The 15,810-nt window shown below is 36.7% G+C and overlaps 1 protein-coding gene across 1 annotated transcript in view; it reads left to right on the forward strand.

Annotated features, from left to right (window-relative positions):
• The window catches only part of LOC105670391 (lachesin-like), a 67,834-nt gene that overhangs the window by 392 nt on the left and 51,632 nt on the right, over nucleotides 1-15,810 (forward strand). The gene's annotated exons all lie outside the window — the stretch shown is intronic.

The following is a 15,810-nucleotide window of genomic DNA, read 5'->3' on the forward strand; positions in this document are numbered from 1 at the left end:
AAAGTATAAGAAATTAGGCATAACTTTTTTTAAATGTGAGATTTGCAGTTTTTTGCGAATTTTGTTATAAGATTCTCATCGTACCATTCTGTTTTTGATCATTACAATTGATATTTTTATCTTTTGATAATTTGATATATTTTATTATAATAAAAGCTTTTTTTTATTATGCAATGCTATATTTAACGCCTAATTCTTTATAATTTTTTACTTTGCAATTTCGACATAAAGAATTTCACACTTACAGACATCCTACAAAATTAGTGTTGCAGATGTGGAAAGTACAACTGCCGCTTGTTTTTGTATTTTCATATAACGGCAAAAAATTTCACATCTTTGAGTGAATTTTCGGTAATTTGCGTTGCAAATGGAAAAATTTAAATTTGATAGTAAGTCGCTTTTGACGAGCAACTGTCAACTGAAAATTTTCACGTCTTTGAACAGCTCATGAAACGTGCAAAACTTTTGAAGGGTTAGGCATCGTAGCTTCGCGAATTTTCATTCGGATCAGCTGCAGTGATGTTTGATCTCATCCCGTGAGAAAGGCACTTTTCATGCGAGCGGCATCAAGACTTTTGCTTCACGGAGCAGCCCTTTGGGATCGACGCGTTGCGGGTTGGCGAATTTTAATTCCGGTCAGTTACACGGAGTGCCTCAGTTTGCCCTTGCAACTAGAGGAAGTTACTTTTGAAGTGAAACATGCATCGAAGTATTTGCATATCCATATAACTTTCAAATAGTAATAACATATTCGAAAATTTTATTTTAAACCAATAGCACCGGTGTTCGCGTAAAAATTATTCTTTTTTACACGCAATAAAGTACTTCTATTACGTAAAGTACATTTACAAAAACCTTTCAACATTTATCCATTTCCGATTCGAAATTATAATTGACACTGCTCTCGAAATGATTTTATTCTTATTATCAAGGAAGAAGTCACTTTTAGTACAAGATGAAAGATTCTACATCTTTGAACAGTCTGCAAAGTTAGAAGATTGATGTAATAAGTTTGCATATTTTATGTTACATCGATCGCGGTGACGTTTGTTCCTATTGAGACGGATAGATAGAGAGATTGGGGGAGAGGGAGAGTTACTCGGAATTATAATGAACTTTTGATAGAAGCCTTCGTGTCAATGTATCCGGCAAAAAGATATTCACCCCAGTTTGCAAGAACCAGATATACTTAATTTACGGCCGAGAACGTATATTACTTCGCAATGATTAATGCAAATCAAATGCGGCTATCGATTCGTTGATATGTGAATGAGCGAGAGAGAGAGAGAGAGAGAGAGAGAGAGACGCAAACGCTTTTTATTAATCCGCGTTTCGTAACTGCGGAGCGACTTCGGTTCGCACCGGTTTCCCATAATATCGCTCGCATTGGAGCAAGAAACAAATTAATTTCGCCGGCGTGCGCGCGCGCGCGCACCCGCGCGGAGCACGGCTAGTTTCCCTATAAGTTTTTAATGAAAACTTCGATTTTGGGGTGCTGAGCATCATCAAAAAGTTCCTGGAAAGTCGAGACGCGGCGACTTTCTACACGTACATATTTTTTCCTGTACATTCATTTCGCCAGCCGTGTTGTCAGATTTGTATCTCGAATTTTGTGGGATTTTCCACCGCGATAACAATATCGATTATAAAATGTAGAATTGATTTTTCCTTATTGCATTGTTAACTTGTAACGACGATAACCGCCAAAATTGCTTCTTCGGAAGTCAGAAGGGAGAGCCACGTGGCTCCTCAATCACTTAAAATAACAAAATATTACATGAGTAATTGGATTGGCACTTGAGTGGGTCGTTCGTCGTTGCCTCGTTTAATTGAGACATTGACAGTACACATGCACTTAACGCTTTTTTTTTTTTTATATACAAAGCACATTTTGACAGCGGTACTCGATCATGTGCGCTCGCGATAGAAAGAAAAGGAAAAGAAGAAGAAAACGATTTATTTCTGCAAGTCGAGTGCATGGCGGATTTAGTTAATAACAAATTGCAACCGATCTGTCCTCTCCTTTCTCGTGTTGTCGAACCGGCAATCGTATTCGATTTGCATAAATTGCCGCTGCTACAAAGGGCGGTATGTATGTCGTAGAGGGGAATGGCAAGTTCGTCGCGACGGGTTTCCCGTATTAACGACATTTAATCGCCGATGTCGCCCGGAAAAGCAAACCAGGACAATTACCGGCGATCTTTGTAGCGACATGCGAGCAGCGAAGCGATAGTCCCAAATGAATATTCCGCGAGTATTCCCGAGTGTTCCGCGATCGATTCTGAATCTTTCTTGTTATTTCAAAGATTGTCGAGTCGTAAAAAATTATAGTTTGAAAAGAATAAACGAATGTACGAAAGGAAAATTATCTACGCTGATACGTTGAGACGTAAGAAAAGAAATTCAGAAAATAAAATCTGGGTCGAAAACTTGACATATTGCGTCGCCCCCGATTGCGTTTTCTGAAAAATATAATTTATTGACGCGACGTCGTCATTCGCCAATGTCTGAATGACTTCCATCGCTCTCTCGAACGACTGGCGTATTCTCGTGCATCGACCACTTTCTTTGACGGCGGGAAATCAATTTTCAGCTGCACGCGTTCGAGTCGCTTGACATTTAATGGGCTGAATATTCGCGGACCGATCCACGAGAGATTAACTCGTCGCCGGAAGTGCGTACATTAGCGTGCGAGCCGATTGCGGCCTTTCACACACATATACACATACACTCGGAAGATCATGATAAAACCGACGGGCGCGAATTACGCGCTGCGCGAGTAATCTCCGATTTATCCCGTCGTAATTCCATCCTTTTTTTTCCCGCGGCTTAGCACGCTTGCTTAATACTTTACCGCGTGTTCAATACGTATAGATTATTGGCGAATATATTTGGAGCGTGCGATTTTATCAACTGCAAATTATATTGGCCGTGCACAGAAACATCGTAATTTACAGTCAATTTCATTTTTCTCCGTGCGTTTCAGGAGAATTTGACGAAATGATTTCACCAATCTCGCGCAATTTATCGGCGGGAGATTAGCGGGAAGTAACGGCGCGTGAAAATTGCGTACTTTGCGGTTGTGTTTGTGAGATCGTTGTTAACATAATTGCTATCAAGACGCGATGGCGCGGTAAGTTTTAACGGATATTCTTTATCACGTCGGGATGATCGTCGGAACTGAAATGCGCAAATATTTGGATAGGCAGAAACTAAGTTCTTCTACATCTATTCCACCCCGGGGTACTCCATGTAACGCGCATAATGGTGTTTCTTCAGTATACATTGTTATCAGCTGACTACTACGAACTTTGTTAGAAAAATCTACGGTCAAGTCGACCGGGTCAATCAACTCCCGACTGCTACGCTTAGATTTGTGTAACTGCTAGGTAATTTCAAGTACCTACTACAAATATTTGCGAATATTTACGATCTTTGCTTTTAAGACGAAAAAAAAAGACATATCTCGTTAATTGTTCCTAAAATATACATAAACTGACAAAAAGATCAACGCATTAATAAAATATCAACATACATACGAATAAGGATCGTTATTAATTCGCATACATATTTCATTTAAGATTCAAAGTCAATATTTCTCTTAAATAATTTCAATAATTCTAGTTCCGTGAAATGTGAAATGTAAAACTTACATCTTATAGTAGATATCTTATCGCCAGATACCCGAAACACAGATTTTTTTAAATAAATGGTTCTCTCTCTCTCTCTCTCTCTCTCTCTCTCTCTCTTGTGTTTGATATTTTTATCATATTTTTCTTCTCATCAACATACATACGAATAAAGATCGTTATTAATTCGCATACATATTTCATATAAGATTCAAAGTCAATGTTTCTCTTAAATAATTTCAAACTTTCTTTTTAATTATTCTATTTTATAAATGCAAATAAATGTACACAGACTGCTTGTAAAGAATAGAAAAAAAGGAAAAAAAATCGACGTATCTTGAAATAATTTCAAGTTAAAATTTTTTAAAATAAATAATTTTTGTACTTGATATTGTATCATTTCTCGTTAACATAGCACATACAAAGTTAGACCGGAGGGCTTGCTTTGTGGTGCGTCAATTTCTTTCGTCAAACTGTAAATGAATGCAGTCACGACGAACGCAGTTCTAGAACATTTTGCTCCAACGTAATCCCCGCGAGAACAACCTTCTACCATTGCCGGGATTACGGTAATGGAAGGTATTTATTTTCTTATTGCGCAACTTCATCTTTAATCATATCTGAAACTGTTTTGGACGAAAATGCTCCGCGCGGTCGTTTTCCTTTCATATTTCCACGACCGACCGCGCCGAGTCGCAAGAAATTGTTTCCCGGGTAAGACCTCGTTTCTTTCGCACGGCAAAATCTTGAGAGAGCAACACACTTGCGCTCGCTCGCAATTCCTACCGCGGACCGCTGTCGCAGTAAACAGCATCCGATTTGAGCGTAAAAAGGCGCAGGTTTCAATGATGCAAACGACGAAAAGACCGCTCAAAGCGATCATTAGCGCGCGTGTACTTGTGCTGTACTACGAACTTGTTAATAACTCTTTAAGCGCATAAAAAGACGGGGGAAAGCTTCTGTGTCTCATAGGATGAAATTGATTACTCCTGGAACGTCCTCGCTTCATCATGCCGCTGCGTTTTCATGCGTAAACACGACAGTAGGTACGCGCGCGTCGTTGAAATTAGTCATATTTCCTCTTTGAGAACTTTTGAGAGCCGTTCTCATCATCGTGGACGCATGTTACGTTTCATTCGGAATTTTTTTCTCTCGCCGCCACTCATTGCGAGAATTGTTTCTCCGCACGACGACGGATCGCACTTCTTTCTTTTTAACGTTCGTTTTCAGGAGATTTAAGAGGCGGGCCATCGTTCCCATTTTTTTATAGCCAACTCTCAGAAATATATCAAGCGCAATTCACTTTTTTGTAACGAACCGAGTTTTTGAGACGCCGACGAACGCTGAGGAGGCACATTAAGCTGCTAATGGTGCCACTGGGTTAGTAATCAAATCTGACAATTTTGTACCACTGCGTTTCCGTCGCGGAACAAAAATCACGATTACGCGAAAAGAAACAAACATCATGATAACAATAAATATTATGTTTGATATTTGTTGCACGATATGTTGTTCGAAATCTATCTCATCAAAACATAGATAAAAAATTTTAAATTTGCTAAAACCATTTTCAATACTACAATTTTCTCATAATTTATTTAAAAAATTACATGCTAAATGTCGATTTACCTCCAGTTCGTCTTCAAATTCTGCATAATTTAAAGTAAGAAAGTAAGAGTCGTAACTTTTTTGCATAATTTATCGCATCGCGAATTTTCATGTAATTTACAGTGGTTTAATAATTGCAAGCTATATATATATATGTGTGTGTGTGTGTATATATGATCGCGCGGTATTTTCTCCATCGATTTTCGTTGCGAAATGTACGCGACAACGTAATGATAAATTTTTATACTCGCGTTGCGAGCGGGTCGTTTACTCCGTTGAGTGTCTGCGCTCGCAATGTTAACGTTCGATGTGCTTGTACTTATCGTAACCATAAAATATAAAATCGCGCAATTAAGAGCTCGCTGAGTCGACTAATTGGTTCACATAGTCGAGCCGGGTGTTAAATCGTCGGAGTGTCGCGATTTAAAATCACGCCTTTCTTTTTTGTCAACAAAGTTACTTTGTTTGAGGAAAGTGACGGCTGATTAATAATATTTAATAAGCGGACGGTGCAGCGTAATTATTAAGATGTATACCTGTTGACACTCCAACAATAAATCGGCCAAACTTTCCTTATTAACTGCTCAAGTACAGCCAAATTGCCTTTGTAACAATTTGCGAGCTAAATGTGATTTATTGCTAGTCGAACATTCTCAATATGTTGACTGCATTCTTCGATGTCTCTTTCAAAATTAATTGACAGCTATAAAAAGCAACTATCGTAGATAACTGAATACACTGCAGAAAGATAATATTCGCAAACAATATTTTATTTATTATCAATAAGGAATATTAGATTCTAAAAAATTAAAAAAAGATTGAAGAGGATATGTTTTCGATTGATCGAATAATAATTGATTCAGCCTCCATCCGTTATGTTCCTATTTAATTACCTTCAAGAAATATTTGACCATAGAATGTGATCAAGGAGTTTACGTCGAAGGCAGAGAAAAATATTGACATAGCGATTCGCAGAATCACAGCGCAAAAATTGCGAATCCTGAAGATTACGCGCACACGTGTTGGGGGTTTTTCTGTTATTTGTTTTCGATCTAAACAAGTAGTTAATTTCTTGGTTTTTGCCTCTGCGACCCGTCGCATCCAACGAAGTTAGATTGTGTTGTGGTTTCTGGTTTTTCCGTACAGCATCGATAATACATAGGCAAAAATACAATTAGAGGCGTAATAACGAAACTTTCATCTTTTCTAATTGCAAATGATACAATATCAAAGGATAAACATATCAGTATCTAAATATGATCCAGTCAACAAATACCGACACACGAAATTTCATTCCTTTAGTTTTTTTATAAATAGCCTTTAGAATGACGATAAACTAGCTTTAATAAATAGCCTCGCGTATAAAAAATATATTTGCAACTAATATACAAAAAGAAAATCTGTGTGTATATCATAGATCTGATAGATTGATTTCTTTTTCATTGTCTTTTTATTGTAAAAAAAAATATATATTTTGATTTGGTTTCGGTATGTGCTACAAATTCAAATATATGTTCCAATTTGATGACCTGAGGAATACATTATTTGAAATCAATGATTCGCATTGCTTTTAGGAAAGAATCAAATTCAGATTCGTATGTTTTTGTCGGTTTTTCCCCCAGATAATACGTGACGAACTTAAGGAATGACCGAAGGTACCAGAAGCGCATATTCGCCCGCTGAATAATGTATCTCGTTACCGATACGTCGATAACGCTGGAACAGATCGTCTGCATGTGGCACGCAGATGCATCTTCCTGCGTAATAACGCATCGATAAAAGCGTACTATGGTGTTTCGCTTAACTCTTGCGATGTTATTTAGCATCACAGTTTGCAAAATCCTGCATAACATTTCAAACTATTCGTACATCACAATCTAAAATTTGAAAATAATTCAAGCAAGCCTTAGCAATATTACTAAGTGATTAACTGTAAGAATTTGTGAATTCTATTATAAAATAAACGTAATAATATAAAATTTTAACAGCGTCTAGATACGATAAATCTAACGATTGATTATTATAGATTAGAGTATATAACGAAATAATATAATTTAATAATTGTAAACACTATCTTAAATTAGATATGGTATTATAATGTAATAATAAGTGTTAGATATTTATTCAAAACAACCGCTCTGCGCGCTAAGGCGTTTTTTTATGCGTATAGGTTGTTACTGTTTTTCTTTGGACGCCCTTCAGCGTCTTCGCGTCGTTGCCATCGCGCAAGCGTGCGCGCCTATGTACTCGTACGTTGTACGTCTCGTTCATCGCCACATTAGACAACGAGCTCTCGATATTTTATCTCGTCGAGCAATTATATACGTAATAAATTGTTGCTACCCACTTTGTACTCAGAAGCATCTCACATTCGGCACAAATAAATTCTGAAATTAAGAAGAAATACATATTTCCTCGTCCACGGATCTACGAAGTATCATCCCGAAAGAACACCCGTGGAAGGCACATGCCTCAAAACAATAAGGTAATACTCATTTATGATTAATGAAAGCTGATTAAAAATGTCGTAATTATGTATTTAAAGAATTATTAATCTTAAAAGTCTATTAACCACATAAAACATAATATATTCAAAATTATTTAATCTTGAAAAGCACAGATAGCTTTGTCAGCACGATAAAGGAAAAAAAAGAAAAAAAATCGAATAGAAAAAAATAATTCGACTAAAATACATGCCGTGTTGTTTATATTTTATGTCAAGCGATCGCACATTCAGCCTTCAAATTTTTTTGAAAAACTCATCCAGGCACATGATACGAACGTACAAACGAACAAAACGACAAGTAGAAACTTATTTTTGTTTTAATAAATAAACACTGGGGAAATATGTATAGTTCGGAATAACGTGCAATAAATACAAACAAATCCGGCGCATCAATAATATTTCGTAAATTCACAACGATGTCAGTCGGCGAGGTTTTACCAGTCGCTGCGAACGTGCCGAAGGGACATTATTTTGTTTTTCAACGCCGGGGTAACGGATATATAGGACTGCGCGGCAACTTCCGCGGCCCGAAAAACTTGGGGATTTATTCATTACACCTGCGTTGTTACCATCATACTCGCGTCACATACGTTTCCGTGAGATACGAACATGCCTTGACTCGTTCAAGCACTTCCGACCATGAAAACATTTTTCTACTACATTAAAGGGTAGGAATGTGTCGGGCATGAAGGCGTACCGCCGTTTCTTGCTCCGCGTCGTATATTTAGAAGTAGAAAAAAAAACCAATAATAAATTTATTCTCTTTTTTTATGCAAGGAAATCTTTTGACTTACATTTCCTCATGCGTTTTAAATGTAAATTATATTTATTACATTAATATCTTTGTACGTATTACAAGATAATAATTGAGGATATTTTGTGTACCGGAAAGAATAAAAGTTGTAGGAAGTCTAGAATGGCCTGCTTATAATGCAAATGTAAATATTAGATTGTGATAAAAGTGTCTCGCAAGCTTGAATAGATTTGCCGATGCAAAACGGCAACACAAATGCGTGCGTCTTGTATAATTTATTGCGCTCAAATTTAATAACGAACACGTTTCCGCCTGAATGGCGATGGAGATAGCGGATCGGGAAATTTTTCCGCGGTAATCTCGCGCTGCACTATAATATAAGAATCGCTTCAAAGGGCGAGATTATTCTCGTTTTCGTCGCCAAATATGTTAAATATTTCTTTGAGACGGCGAGAATGGATATCCGCAGCTTCAACTGCAGCAAGTTGCACGTAAATGAAACGCATATCTCAGAACAAAGATTCTCCGCGGTCGCCTTTGTAATATAGATATTTGTTTCTTAGTGCTGCAACCCCGCGTGTAACCTCCTAGTATATTATGTATCGAAAATGCAGACACGAGAAACGCGAGATTTACGGACCGCGTGATGCAGTCTAAAGGGCTCGCGCACATACAAGAGAAGAGATATACCTATAAATTCTTGTCCACTGCTAGGCTGAATTTAGCTCAGCTGACGCGTTCAATGTTTTTTTTTTTTTTTTTAAATTGTTACATCGCATTTTATTTTTGTTGCACGAGTTCTCTAGTGAACAAGCTATCATTAAAATAAAAATTAATTGGATTATCAATTATACGTTCGCGTATACCACAAAGATCACTTTGAAGACTTGCAATCATTACTAATAATTAATAAGTGTATTAAGATATAAGTATAAATATAAGTATGTAAATGCATTAGGGAAGAGTCTGACTGACACGTGCGCTCGATATAACAGCAAGGACAGCAATAACTTACGGGAATATACGGCCGCAGAGTGCATTTATACCGAGCGAGACGAGAATTAAAAGAAGCAACGCGCGCGACGTGACGAGCACCGGCGGACGCCGCTGCGCCTAAGAGCTTCGTCGCCATCTTCGACCCTCTGCGCCTTCCCCTCCCCCCCCCCTCGCCCCCTTAGCTTTGGGAGAATTGATAACATAAATATCGTAGCGGACAGTGGCCGCAATTTATGGGCATTGTAATGACCCTTAATGCGCATGAGTAGTTTGGCTACAAAGCCCTCATAACTCTTACGCGGAGCAAACGTTGCTAATTTTCTTGCGCCCGCCGCTTAGGCTGTCTTGCGCTAACTCACCCTCACCTTCTCACACCCGCTTGTTCCGCCCCTCGCGCTCCGACTTCCGTAAAAACGTAAATTACAGCCTGGCTAGGCGAGATCATCGTTTCTATTCTTATCGCAGACTCCGGCCGTCCCGCGGAGATGATTCATGCGCGTTTTCCAAAGTCCGATCTCCGTGATTTTAATCCACCGTCGTATATTTCCCCAAGTATCGCAAAACGATGTTCCCAGTCACGGAAAACGATGAGTCGTTTAGATAATAAATTTACCGATGATATTCAGTCGTAATGATTTTTAGTAATTTTCGATGCTTAGCAAGCGTAATAAATGAAAATATTTGAAATACGAGGAGATAAAGTAGAAATATGTTAAATTAAGAGGGAATATATTTGTGTATATTTTGTCAAGAAGTTTGTAATTGTATAATTTATCACATTAGCTTTGAGAAGCAATATAAAAAAATGTTTTTTTTTTGTTATTAAACGTATGCAGAATATATTGAAAATCGTATTAGGTCGTTGTGGTGAATCCTAATATTATTGTGACAAAACTATGGAGCAATTGCAGTCACACAGGAATATATTCTAAATTAAGTATAATCATGTATTAAAAACAATGCATTAACGATAAATATAACTTTTTAGTCGAGAATATTGGTCGATAAAGGAATACTAATAAATTGGAAATATTTTATACCGACAAAACAATTCAATTACTTCACCTTAATTCATATCGCTAGTAAATGCACAATTTTTTCTAAAGCTATCCGTTTGCAATCAATATAATTTATACTTAAAAATATATCGCCACGGAATATTTTATATATAAACGTACTCAATAATTTAATTTCGTCACATATACAACTTACTAATGTCTCTGTATTTCCTGCATAATAAGTACTAATTAGCGCTTTTTTAATATATTCCGATTGGACATTTTAATATTCGAAGCAAATGATATCTTTGTAATTAAAAAAAAAATAGAAATCTTACGAATCTCGAAAAACATTTCCGCAGTAAATTGCGCAGCGACAAGTGATGCGATAATTGGCACGATAATTTAATTGTCGTTACTGTTTTCAGAATTACGACAATCTACGATATATTATGCTCATCGTGAAAGTTTTATCTCTCCTCTCGATATGGAACATATGATAAGCGCATATGATGGACAAAATCAAGAAATCTCGATCCGCGACGATAAATAACATATTCATATTAAACAATACTAATCGAATGACCTGCTGTCAGTGTTATCATCCAACATTGTGTACATACGTGTGCAGAAACGTTACGCGAGCGTCATAATCGACAGTTTTATTTTATTATTGTCTGCATAATTGTTGAAATTATTGTTCAAATAGCTGTCGTAATAGAATTATTCTCATTAATTTTGTAATTTTAGTCTAGAATTTCAACGTTATAATTAAATTATCTATAATCAATTTCATTTTAAGCGAATTTATTTTTACGATATCGGAATTTGCATTATTTTTACAACCAATTCGACGAATCGTCAGTTATTTGGAATCCACGATGAGACGTTGAGAAGATAGAACTAATTCAAGAGCTGGTTCTTTTTCGTGCGATTGTCTGCCTAATCCGGAATTAAATAACGGAGCGTTGAATTAGCCTGATCCTTTTAAAGTCAGATTGATGAAAGACACGAGCAGAATTAAACAGCCTCCCGCTCTTGAGGTGCCTGTGAAACATATGGCGGGAATAAAATACCGTGGACTCGCGAATTGAATGTTCAATGTTCTCTATTCCATCCGGTCTTTAATTCTGAAAGATGTGCTTACATTTTAACGTTTGCATTACGATAGATATGTCTCAGCACGATGCCGTTCTTAAAATATCTACCTTATTTAATGAAAAACGCGACGTTATCTTTCGCTTATTCTTAGAAGATAAAATATCTTTTATGCGCTGCACATACTAAATGAGATTAATAAGTAATCGCGTGCGCTTTTTCTACGCGTTCCTGACGATAAATAAAATTGCAGACATCGTTAACTTTAATCCCTTCTCGTATCCTCGAGCTATTGCAGTTTTAACATTTCAGCATTCATCCGAGTAATTTTAGTAGACAACGTATCTATATAATGGCATGCCTTCTAACTATGGCGACAAATACCTATCTTTAGCTTTCGCTTATTTCTTTAATCGTTCGTAATTATATCGCAGCTATCGCGTATAATTATAGAAGATCGAAATTACACTCAGCTCTCAACACTTTGATAAAAAATACTCTCCCTTGTGACTCAACAAATAGATGGGAGAAATTACAAAAATCATGGCACCGTAAACACGAAACTCCACTCAACCGAGAATATCGCTGGGCTGCCTTAACGTCGACCAACGCTACTTGAACTGTTATAACTCTCGAAATACGCAGAATCACCAAGATTTTTCCGCAGGTCGGCTGCGATTATAAAGTCGTTGAAAAGCCTGGCATAAAAGTCAATTTTGCCTAACGTTGCTTTAACATCTCTCGGTCGCGCTGACGACCAAGTTGGACGAGTCTCTGCCGCCTCGTAAACATTTCATAAAGAATCTCTATCCTAAAAGGGCGCCTTATGTATCTAATAAAAAAGTATCGCGTAATAATTAAAAAACAGAAGCACTTAAGGTTATCTGGATTTTTTCGTAATTCTTCTTTAAATAGCGCGTACCTAAATCACGGTTTAATAATTATAGTGCTGGAAGCGAAATACAAAATATAATAATATAATAAACACAACGTCGCGCAGACTGCTCGCGAACTTTGTGAGAAAAAGTTCCGAGACCTTAAGGCTCTTATCGGGCGCTAAGGAATATCAAGCTTTTTGCTAAGCTTTGCCCTCCGCTTTTATCGCGAGTTATAAACTTTCGCTCGAGAAGGCGACGCTGTAGCGGAATCATTTCGCCTCTCTGCGTAATAGATCGCTATAAATGCCTCGAGGAAATCTTGCGTGTGCCAAGAAAGTACTACCGTCTCTAACGCGAAAGCTGACGGCAAAGGTCGAATTTTAATCTACCGTTGCATGGTTTTTGATAAATGATTTGTTTGCCAACTCTACGTGAAAAGTAAACAAGTAAAAACCGCCGCAGAAATTTCATTATATTCCCTCTCAGAAACTTTACGCAACGTATGTAAAACGCGTGTTACGCGAGTTTATAAACATGTAAGTATAATTTGTGTGATGCTTCTGAAAATATTCGCATACGTTAAAAACATGCCCGTTTGTTTTCTACGATATTGGCGGAGCCAAACGGAACGGAATCACAAGGTTTACAATCAATAATCGACTTTCGCGAGAACCTTTCGATTCTCATCTTCGCGTGTGGCGTAATGATGAACGATGATGAGCATTATAAAAGTGGGGAAGGAGATATTACCGTCGGACGTTACGATCCCTATTTATCTCTGCAAGTAATTTCAGAGATTCTCCACGTAACACAAGGCGTGCATTTTCAGTTTACGCCGAAGTCGGTAAAATATAACTTCCAGCCTTTATAAAGCGCACGCCATAAATCTTTGAGAAATTTTTCACCACCTGCAATACTGCGTAATGTTACGTGCACTTTATGTGAACTATAACAATACGCGCACGCATAGCGTGCACGTAAGAGTTAACAAGAAAGTATCAAAGATGAATAGAAATCAGAAATACGCGGAATGTCATTGAAAATCAAAGTATTAGAAGTAAACAGTATGTCGGTGGCAATCATGGCACGCAGTCATCATATTTTTATATGCCTTCAATGGATGCACCTTTATTTCTTTTCGCGACGTTTTTATTCGTAAATTAAGCAAAATCACTTTTTTAATAATGCTGAGTCAGTTAAGAGTTCCATTAATTTTATATTTTCTCCACTACGTACGATCTGAGAAATCTATTTTTGCTTTAAGACGGCCAAACGTTAAGAATGTTAAATTTTAATTCAATTTAGATTGCATTATTAAATAAATTTTAATTCAGCTCTATGATCATGAATAAATTATAGCGAGTATTATGATGCACATTATTAGCTTAAAAAACTAACGACACAATGGATAATTTCATTATACGTTTATTTAAAATTTTCCACGGTTTTTTTATTTTATTTATGCTGTTTCCTGCATCGACGTTACTAAGAACGGAATGTAAAAGATCCTGTTATCCTTTTATGTCGTCATTGTTATACGATGCTTAGCTATAAAAGCGCAGGCAAGATCGAGTGCGTCGCATGGTGAAAAATTGTTAAATTCTCCATAGTTTATAGTCGGCGAGACTATATTTGCATAATCTCTATAACCGCAAAACGATTGTTGGGGCCACAATTCACGCCATTTTATGGTGAGAAATGGTCGTAATATATTTTTCTCCGGGGATAGCAACCCTGCAGACACGGTTACAGCTTCAACGAAACTTGTTTTTACAAGTTTCGAAAAATGCGCGCTTCTTGCCTATCGCTCAAAGATGATGAGTGAAATTAATCAATCGTACAGCAACTTTTTATTTCATTTCTCAATTGCACTCATATTTAAATATTATAAAAGTTCTGTATGTTTTTACGCAACAAACATAATAGATATTATATGAAATAACGAAATACCTATTTCGTTATTTTATATTTAATAAAATAAATTTAAATTTACAAATAAAATAGTATTAAATATTTATGTCAAGATAAAAACAAAAGAAATATAAGTCAATAAAGAGTCAATTTTATTGATTTACACGACTATTTTCATGAAAAAATTCACAAACTATTATTTTAGGAATACCAAATTCAATTTTAGCAAAACAAAATCTTTCTCTATAACTTTTAAAACAGTTTTTTCAGACTTTACTTCAATTATTGACTTTACGATCATATCGATATAATTGGAAGACGCTTAACTTTCGCGTTTGCTCCGCGAGCGAAACGGGAACGTCGAGTCGTGCGTATCGTTGCCGTAGGTAAGGAATTCTTCGGAGATTTATGGGGAAAGACGCGTGGGCTCTCTCTCTCTCTTTCTCTCTCTCTCTATTCTTCCCTCCTCCCGCCTCTCCTTCTCTCTCTTTCCTTTGCCGCACTCTGACTTCGACGTGAGCCAAATCTATAGAGGCGCGTCGGCGTCGGCGGCGGTACGGGGGCAACGAGAACTTAAGGAAGGGAATATACCCGACGTGCCGGAATATATCGTCGGCTAGATCTCTCACCCTGTACTCTGATTTATTTTACGCCGGCGAGAGCGGCAGCGCCCGCCTACAATTTCGAAAAGTCAGCAGACTACCGCGTGTCGTGTGTACACCGCGTGTACGGGATTTCGATAATTTAAGAGAGTCTTCAAGCTCGTCTGCTCGTCCCGGTTTTTCAGGACCGCAATCCGATCGCCATCCTATAAATGAACGTGTCTTTTTTCGAAAGAAATCTCATTCTTTTTATAAGTTTTTCACATAAAGAGAATGGCAATTAAATGAATTCTTGCTGTGCACTGAGATTATATTTTTTATTTCGTAATACCAAATTGTCAATAATCATATGATTATAGCATTGTTACATTTTTTTATTGTTTGCAGAATCGCTAATTTTAAATTTTGTTTCAGAAATGCGTATAATATATGTTAAGTTGCATATGTTGAGCAATTTTTTAAATTTATCTTAAGAAGAATCATATTTTTTTGTGACAGGAGTAATTTTTTAATCCATTAATTTATATAATTGTTCCGAAAGGTTTACTTATAGAATTAAAAATATATAGAATTATCTGATTTTTTGCGAATTATTTATATATATTGCAATTTTTTAAGCGTATTTCTTCCAAGTCCAACACGTTCATATCATTTTAGAAGCAAAGAATGCTCGGCCTTGTAGAAACTGTTTACTTTGAGAATGTAAGCAGATTTAAAACGTTAAATTTTTTAATCAGACACAACTGTCTCCATATTTTCAATTTAAATACTAGCTAACAGAGAAATTAACAAAATGAAAGCACTTTAGTAAATTAAAAAGTTAAGTAAAA

The sequence above is a fragment of the Linepithema humile genome, chromosome 3 (assembly GCF_040581485.1).
Source record: "Linepithema humile isolate Giens D197 chromosome 3, Lhum_UNIL_v1.0, whole genome shotgun sequence".
Taxonomy (NCBI): domain Eukaryota; kingdom Metazoa; phylum Arthropoda; class Insecta; order Hymenoptera; family Formicidae; genus Linepithema; species Linepithema humile.